Raw genomic sequence first — 9,911 nt, forward strand, 5'->3', positions numbered from 1 at the left:
CAGAAAGTGCTGCATTTCTCACTGTAATGTATAACACTGCACTTAGAGCTGTATTACTACCAAATGAATGGAAGAGAGTTAATGTGAAAAATTAGGCCACTAATTTGGAAACCTGGCATGTGTACCAGGCAAATGACTAGTAATGCTCTTAAAGAACCATAGAGAATTAGTGGATACATGCATAAACCAGACAGTGTGGGGAAGAACTTTTTTCTAGTGAGGGAGAAATTTTACAGTGGTAAATTGTATCACTAAAAGCATATTGGGTTCCTCCAAATGAAAAGTTATGAGAATGAAGGAGGTCTGGATTCAGCATATCTGATGATGTTTAAACAATAAACATAAACCTTTCAAACAATTGAGCAGCTGGTGCCTAGAAGGGAAGGTCCTTGTATTAATAATGAGGAGAAAGTGTAGGGGAAAATAATTTTTTAAGGGCAAAAAAGGGTTGCTACCTGTGTGCTCTAGAAGCCTTTACTGGGACTTAGCTGTTCCACATAATAAAACAGTCTAGAATGGAAGGTAAAAAGTGAGGTGATAAAATTTGAAGATGATACGCAGAATACTTTGCCATTCTGCAAAATAGCAAAGATGAGGATTGACTTTGAAGAGCTGCAAAAGCACCATGTGAGTATGAATAACAGTAATTAAATGACACATGAAATTTAGCAGAGATGTATGCAAAATGATGTGCATCAGAAGACTCTGTATTTGGCAGTTTTACCTTCATCCCTAAGATGAGGCCCTCTGAGCTCACAGCTGCCTCTCAAACACAAAAGTTCATTGTATGAAGACCTAGGAGTTCAGGAGAAGACAAAAACACCAAGTTACTGCACCACTGGGTAAATCCAGAGCTTTTTACATTCTGTGTGACTTTGAGGGGCCCTGCTCAGTGGGTATTAATTCCAATAAGGTTTACAGCTAAAAATGAGCAAGGTGAGCAACCTGGCTTCCATACATGGATTGAATGTGGAGGCTGGGACCCTCTAGCCTGCTAGAAATGACCTGGAGTTGTGTCAAAGGTCTACAGCCTGGAAGGGGTGATTACAAATTGATTGTACTCACAATCACAAGTTTGGAAATCAAAGAAAATCTTTCAGCAATGTAAATGTCAGAAAGATGCATACTTTCTGTCATGTGCACCGTGATTTTCTGTTCTGGCTCAAGGGGCCAAAAATAATTTAGAATAAGCAAACAAAATTGTCCATGCTAAAAATAATTGCAAGGTGTCAGAATACTAAAGGAAGTAGTATATAAGTTTGCCTTGTTCCTGTATTTTGTCACGCACACAGAAGACTGGATGCTGCTCTAGGTACATCCTCATTCTGAACCAGACAATGTTTTCTTCAAATGTAGGAAGGAACAACTTTTTCCTCTCCTTTTTCAGTAGAAGAAGCAAGGAGTCTCAAAGAAAGGTGACAGTCAGCAGGTTCAATAAAGATGAAAGAATATGATTTTCACACAGGTGGTTCTAATGTATCTGTGTCTAATGTACGTGATCTGCAGCATTTTTTTCCATGATGTGTACTCATTTCAAGGAATTCTTCTGTGCGAGATGTTGTGTTGCCAAAGGTTGACATTCACTGAAGGAAAACCCATCAAGGGTTATTAAATCTCCAGACTTTTCTCCTGCAGCAAATCTTTAAGCAAGAATTGTAGACAGCTGAAAGACTATTATAAGAAAACATCACTACATACTTGTTTTTTATTGAACTGCTCCACAGGCATCCTTGATTTGTCCCCTGTTACAATCAGGGTGCCAGGCAAAGTGAGCATCTTGACTGATTTTGTGTGGCCTTTCTTGACATTTGACTTGCTCTTGCAGTGATGTGAAGAATCTGTACATCCATAGGTTTGATGTCCCAAAACCTGATCTTCACGATAAAGCATGGTTTTTTTTTTTTTTTAACAGTCAGCTGGCAGCAGTATTTTGGATATATCATCTTGTTTGTTTTAATCACTGACACCAGAAAGAGCTTTTTCCCAGGCTCACACAAATGGTGGAGATACAAGGCTAATTCTTATTGTATATCTTATAATTCTGAATGGTTTAAAGAAGGTCACTATTGTGCACCATCAAAGGCGGTCCCTGCTTTCTAGCTATAGTCTCTCCTGTTGCTGGTGAACACAAACATGGCCTGATGGTCACCCAGAAGTGAGTTCATACATATACACCAGCTCTTCATCACTAGTTTGATTTCTTTTTTCCTTCCATTGAATAATTACATAAAAGGGAAGCAAAATATTTATGTTTCTATGGCTATGGCCTGCAGACATTGTATATTGTATCTCAAGAAAGAGCCAAACGTAATTTGGAAGGTATCTTTATTGATGAGAATCTTAGCTATGGCTAAGATTTCTTGTGCTGAAGCAAAGGAAATTTTCATTTTAGAATATTTAAAATTGTGTTAGGTTTACTACAGTTTGCCATTTCAAATAGCAAAGAGCCTCTATCACCCATTTGCAAACTCTTGACATAGCAAAATTGTGCTTTCGTCTTTTGGATAATTCCAGCACTTTAGTGTTACAATTCCTGTTCTAATATGTGTCAGCAATACAAGTGATGGATCTATGCACTAGAGAGATGAAAAATGAATAGAAAACATTCCTAAAGTGGGAGCATGCAGTTTCCTCAGCCAATTTGCTTACACCAGCAGATGTTTTCAGTATTGCCTGTCAAAGGGAAGCAGAATTTTCCAGTGTTATATCTGGTGGATATTGTACATAATGCTGCTTTGCAGAGATGCAAGCAGAGGATATTAGACCTAGGAATTTTGCTTGACAAAAGGCAATGTTGCTGATATGTAGAAGCTACTCTATTACTTACAGAGGCTATAGTGACCATGCTTAATTATGAAAAAAGAAAGTAAGACATGAATCTATGCAAATTAGAAGATTTGGTTTATATGCAAAAATTGTCTTTGATTAGTGGCGAAATGAAAAGTTTAAATTATAATGTAATGATGCTAATACAATCTAAGTGCTGATACAAATTTGCTAGAAGTAATTTAGCTAGCTCATAGGAATTATACTTACTATCCCACTGAATGCACTTAGGCGATGCTTAGGAAATTAAAATGTAGAATGAAGCAAATGAAGTGCAAAAGACATAATAAAGGTCTTGTTCTGTGGAACTTTCCTCAGTGATGTTTTTTATTCTGCATCATGTAGTTCTCTCAAGTCATTATCAGATACAAAAGGTAAGCTGCTGCCTTGATTTTAAAGCATATTAACTTCATCTTGTTTCTTCTTTACATAAGCCTTTGACTTTCTGTAATAACTTTAGCATCACAAAATAACCTAGCAAAGTTTAAGCATCTCAACCAGATGTGACGGGCCTCAGTCCCACTCTTGTCCTGTGGATGGGTACTTGTGATTGTAGCAAGAAAGAAAAATTACATTAGTCAACACTGAGAGATGCAAAACATCAGTTTGTTGGTCAGACACATAATTTTCACTGATAAGAGCTTTCCTTTTCCCAGCACTGATGTTCTGATCCTAGGAAAATTGGTTGAGCTCATGAGAGATTCCTGTGGCAGCAGTGGTTGTCTGATGCACATGAGGGTCTCATTGGGACAAAGCACAAAATCTGTGTGACAAAAGCCATGAGATTTCATCTGAACTGGAAATCTACTGACAGCCTGCTGTGTGTTTTGCCTCTTGTCTCTCAGGCAGGCAAGATGTTGTTAAAACCAGTCTAGCATGTGGAAAGCAAGAGCAGTGATAAATGTGCTGGGCAAACACAGCCTTCACCTGGGAATCCAGGATCAGCCTTGTTGCCAGCAGAGTACAGCATGGCGCCCTGGAAAAGGGATGGTTACTGAAGGTGTCACCAGCAGGGCATGCTACACAGACCTTTCCCATGGAACCATTTCATCTGCCTGGGGATATGGCTTTTATGGTGTTGCAACACAGATTCAAACCCTGAGGGAGCTGAGTGGGCAGATGTTTTGGCCAATGTCCACACTTCAGAGTGGCTTCTGCTCTGCAGCCATGAAAGTGTGCTCAAGATGCCTGAGTAGAGAGGAGAACACTGTGTATAAACTGTATTAAAACTTAGGCCCTTTGTGGGGGCTCCTTGTCCTAGAATTAGCTAGACCAAAGCTTCATGTTCCTGGTCCTGTGAAGAGCCAAGAAGAGCTAATTGTGGCATAGACAGCGAGTCCTGCTGCAGCTAACTAGGGCTAGAAGGAGTACATTTTCATTGTGTCATTCTCTGTAATGAGAAATAGAATATGAGCTAATGCAGGAGATCCTGGGCAAGAGAAAGCTTTATTACATATAAAAACTTCTCTACTTTCCACCCAGTCTATTATGTGAAAAATGAGTCATATTTTTGAATGTGGCTGATAAGAAAAGTTGTGACTGAGGGACTGTAAGTACAAAAGGAAGCAGATGGACGTGTGTTGGAACATGCTGAACAAACAGCTGACTTAATTTTGTTTATTCTCTTCAAAATGATCAGTCCCTGGCTGTTGAGAAAGTTGTGTAAAACTAAAACCATTGAGCTAATTATTCTCTGGTGGCATGCTCTGTATTTCCAGAGAATTACAGTGCTGTCTTGTAGCAACAGCAACAAAGTGGAAGAAACATTCTGCCAAACAAAACAGAACAAAATTGTGTATTTCTCTTTAGTTTCTTCCTCCAGCAAAAGACCAGTCAGCCTCTGCCCAGCTTCTCCACACTGCACTGAGGACTCTGAAAGCAGAACATGAGGTAGTTTAGTCATAACTGTAAAACCCTATGCAAGATTGACTGTCTGTGACTCGGTTCTGTAGCCAGCCCATGTCAGGCAGCTCAGAGCTGCCCAGACTGGTCCCCAGCACCGCTTGAACTAGTGAACAAGGTCACCTGATGACAACTAACCACAAAGATTGGTGCTGATATTGGGAATGATATAACTTTCCCAACTAATTTTAAATTAGTTGTTTTATTATCATAAGCAATGCCCACAAATGCAGTTTCTTTTTCACAGACTCTTATTGTTACTTTGATCATTAAATCACCAAAACCTGAAGTTTGCTAAACTTACCATGGTAAGCTTCAATAAACAAAGCTTGAGGGAGTCAAAGATTAGGTATCTGGGATCTTAAATTTATGTCCCTTCCAGGATATGATGGAGTAATCAGAAGATACAGAGGAGATTACAGCCTGGAGAGTTGGAGATTCCCTGTCTGAAAAAAAGATGAAAAGAGGGATAAAAAACATGTGGACTCATTACCATGAGGAGTGAGAGATCATGTCACAAAAATATGTAGCTGGTGACAAAGAAGAGATCAAATGAATTCTCATTTTTATCTGGGGGACACTAGTTGCAAACTAATTATGAAAAAAAATATAATCCTAGCAATTTTCATGGCTAGAAATTTAATTTATAAATGGACTTTTTTTTCAATGCATTTATGGCCCATCACAGACACATGGATATTGTCCTGAAATTCTGAGAAAAAAAAAAAGGGACAAAAGATCATGTTATGATCTCTTTCAAAATCTCATCTATAGATAACTTTATATGGCATTATAAAATACTGTTTAAAAATATCAAACAGCACACAATAAACCATTTCACAAAGTCAGTAGAATAGAAAATGTGTCTACTGAGATCTAATTCCATCTGAGTTTTATCTGAAGGAACATCATTAAAATCCAGACTGAGGACAAAAATTTAAAATTTCTTTGTGTTGGCAGCAGCCAATGCCTGGAGGAACAATTTCCCACATGCCCTGGAGAGAGGGACCTCTGGCAGGTGGGACCCATCAGCCTCAGATGAAAAGATTGGGGGACTTATGTCCCACATTGTGCAGAGAGGGACATTTTGGTCTCTCATGAAATTTTTGGTGACTGTCATTAATGAGTACATTGATATGAAAGTGGACTTGGTGATAGTGGGCTATGTGGAAGGACTTGCAGGTTGTATCTTACAGTGGTGTTTGATCATTGGATGGAAGAAGCAGAGCATCTACATCTGGTCATTCTGATTTTAGAATGTTGGGGTTGGATTTTATCCGGCTCTTGGGTCAGGGATATTGTGAGAAAAAGAGAAAAAAAGAAAAAAGGCAGCTTGTTTTGCTTTGAGTTTCTATATCTGTGAGGAAAGAGAGTTTAGCAGAATTCTCAGGAGTCACAGAACATTTAATATGTGGTAAACACAGACCAAAACAAAGCACTGTGTACGTGCATGCATACATGTGCCAACATATAAAAATAGCAAGCCTTTGGGAGACATAGGTAACTAGATTCATTGTCAAATCCTTCAAATTCCACACTTTCATTATTGTGCCAGTTTGCAATCCTGCAATGTCTCACATGCAAACCAGAAATAATAACACAAGCAGAAAGTAACTTCAGCACCATGATGATTGAAGGTAGAGAAATGGCTGCAAAAAGGTTTTGAGAGGTACATTACATGGAGAAGACATGCTGACAAGCTTGCACATGTTAGATCTGAAATGCTTTTACCTAGCTGGAGAAAAAACAAAAAAAGAGTTGGTTTTCTTACAGTCAGAGTTTCTGAGAGTTTCTGAGTCTGTCTTACTTAGGTTTGAAGCCCAAAAGACACTATTCTTTCCAGTGACTTCAATGGGTTTTAGATGAAGGCCTTGGCAGGTGTTTGGTGTTTTGTCCTGCTCCAGTTCAGTCTTTTCAGAATCAAGAATTGGATCAATTATTCTCTGGGAAGAGCATTAATGCTCCCAGCTGCCATCAGCTCCACAGCTTTTGGAGACAAATTTTTTTTGGAGACAATTTTTCCCAAGGCCCATAGCCACCTTTGAAGGAGCTGGCAAAAACATTACCAGTTTTAGTGCTTCATAGTTAAAAAGAACAGTTTATTTTACTTAAAGACAGCATTAGATGTCTTTTTCCATTCCAGCTATATATTAATGCTCCTCCACTCTCAACAGTATTTTAATGAGGAACTGCAAACAAATAAGAAAGGACCACAGGCAATTAAAAAAGATGTCATTACTAATGTTGCAAGAGAAACAGCTTGAAAACCGTCTGTGCTTTTCCTTTCTGTAAAATTCCTTTTAAAATTGCCCCTGCTTCTTCCCCTTTCTTCATGCAGCTGTCACTTTTGTCTTCCCATCCATCCAGCCTTATGGCTGACAGCAGATTAGCTACAAACATTGGATGCTGTTTTTTTCTGGATTGCACAGAAAATGAATGTAGGCTTGTAATTTTGGTCTCTGGAAATAGATATGTGTTAGTAGGCTAAGCTGCCGTGTTGAAGTCATGCAGTGCTAAAATCTTCAATGGAGGTAATCCCTTCTGGTTTTTTGACAGATCCATTTTTACCAGGAATCTTTTGGCATGAAAAAAAGTGAAACTCTTCCACTAGAATTTTGTGCTTCCAGACAGCAAAACATTGACTGAGCAACTGGAAATATATGCAGGCTCCTTCACCTGGGTTGCCTGGGAGACCTGGTATGTCACCCAGCTCTCCTGCTGCTGGGGATTGCTGTGTCTCCCATGCACAGCCCTTGTGTCTGTGGGAGGCTGAGACACTGGAGCTGCTACGCAGGGCTGTCCATGCTCTGTGAGCTGATGAGCTTTCAGGACTCTGCTGGGCTCTGTGCATCCAGCAAGACCCACATGGGTTTCAGGTGCTCTCAGCACCTCCGCTGAGGTGTGGCTCTGGTGACCACTGCCCAGAGAGACTGCAGAACTGGAGGGATGCACCAGAAAAGGGGGCAGGGATGACCATTCTGAGACAGCCCCTCCCCTGACTTTAGGGTGGCTGGAGGGGGAGGCCTGGCCCATGGAGCACATGATGGCCTGATGTGTATTTGGGATGTCCAAGGTGTCCTGTACAGGGAATGTGGTAGAACAGATCCTTGACTGGCATCCCCAGCAGATCGTGCTCAGCCCACAAGGACACTTGAATTAGCCTATAGGAAACATTGAAAAGGTGAAGGAGAATACAAATTTTTGCTTCTACTTAGCCTGGAGTACTTATTTCAGACCCAAAAACTGGCTTCTTCACACATTTGTGGCCCTCCCCTGCGGGCAGTACCTCTGTGCAGGGCTGGAGGGAATGTGTTTTTTATGACCAGGGGGAAGGAATAGGATGAGTAACACCCTCCTGCGTTTCTGTCTTGAAACGGGGCTGTTGTGGAGCCAGAAATGCAAAAGGAAACAGAGACAGAGGCAGGATGGAGACTGCAGCCCAGAGGGGTGGTTTGCACTCTGCTGTGTCCTCAAACATCTATGCATTTTAGGGACTCAAAATTCAGAAATAGTCTAGGCTCCTAACTGTTAAATATGTGATATGCACGCAGTATCTTGTTATGAAAGTCTTTGATTCTTCATGATATGCTGAGATGTCTTCTCCAGAATTACTGAAGTTTTTATTAGTAAGAAATGTAATAAACTCCCCTCGGAAGCTGAGTCATACAGCGAATGTGTCTAAAAAATTCCAAGCAGTCACTCCGGATCTAGCTCATCAGGTGCAGGGTGAGTTGGCAGCCAACCTCATTTATTCAAAGCCAGGCTTAAAGCAAAACATAGAATTACTTTATAAAAGGGAGGAAGCAGTACTCTCCAGAAAGCAGGGCATTTAAGAAGGTGAATGTGGGAAATTACCCAGGCAATGAAGATAGTCATATCACATGGTGAAAAAGATGTTCTCAAAATATCTCAGGAAAATAAAATGTGATCAATGTCTTAACTTTTCTGCCTGTTTCAGTCTCTGATTCTGTATCTGAGAACAGCCTGCTTATCAGTCCCAAAGTGATTATTGCCACATGCCTTGTGATGGGGATGTCATCAGACTGCTACTGCAATGCCTAAATTAGTCTCTGCCAGTTGCAGAAAAGATGCAGTCTGAGTTACTGGGGCATTGCCCAAGTGAAGACTGAGGCCAGAGCTGCCTTTTGGCAGTGGTCTCACTGGCTGATGTGGCCTCAGTCCCTGATGCATGTCATGTCTCTTTCCCAAAGGACTCTGTCCACAGAGATGCTCAGAGGATCATTTCCATCCCTCTTTAGTCCATGGGACCTGGGTGAGAAGACACATCCAGTTTCAGGTGTCTACAGAACCTGCCTCAGTGACTGGGTGGGGTTAGGGAGCACCCAGGAGCCACTCTGCAGGCAAACCTTGGCAGGCAGAGAAACAGCTGGGACAGCCACCAAAGCAGCCAGCACAACCACAGCTGGAAGAGGAGTCTTATCCATGGGCTTAGGTGCCACAAGAGTTGGCAAACAGTGGTTTCAAGAGGGTCCTAGTTCATTGTTGTGCTGCACCTTGAAAATTCACTTGATCTGGATCTCTATTGGGGAGCTTTCTAAGTTGACTTTGCTCTGTCAACTCAAATGCAGACAAGTGTCAAAACCCACTTTTTATGCCCACCTTGGAGACTAAAAGAGTTAGACTAGTTCTTAGCTAAGCTGGTTTTCTATGTTGTTTTTCATCTCCATGCTAAAAAAGAGGACCCACAGAGCTGTTTGTGGGTCTAGGGATTTGTGAGCTCTGGTGACACAAGTCTTTGCAGCCACTGCACATTGCCACCATGACCCCACATGAGGAGCACTAAGGGCTATTTTGGCTATTCTCAAGTTGACATGTACATGTAGTAAATAGAGGAGAGATTACAATCTTTATCCAAAGCACTTTGGGGTATAGGTAACTACAAGTGTGAGTGGCAAGAAGGTTGGGTTGTTTTGGAGACTCTTCATCTGCTGTGCTAAGCAGCTGTGTGTGGACTCCTGACCTGCTGCCAGTATGAAATACAGCACAGCAGAAAAACCAACCAGAAAGCACTTAGATATGTCTGGTCCACCTGCACGTGCTGACAGCACATACAAGAACAGAAATAATAAAGCTTTTACATCTACACTGTGTATAGAAACCTATTTTACAATAGCAGTGGGCTCAGAGCACCCATCTGTGCACTTCACCACTAAGAAGTGGTG

This window comes from Agelaius phoeniceus, chromosome 2 (assembly GCF_051311805.1).
Source record: "Agelaius phoeniceus isolate bAgePho1 chromosome 2, bAgePho1.hap1, whole genome shotgun sequence".
Lineage (NCBI taxonomy): Eukaryota > Metazoa > Chordata > Aves > Passeriformes > Icteridae > Agelaius > Agelaius phoeniceus.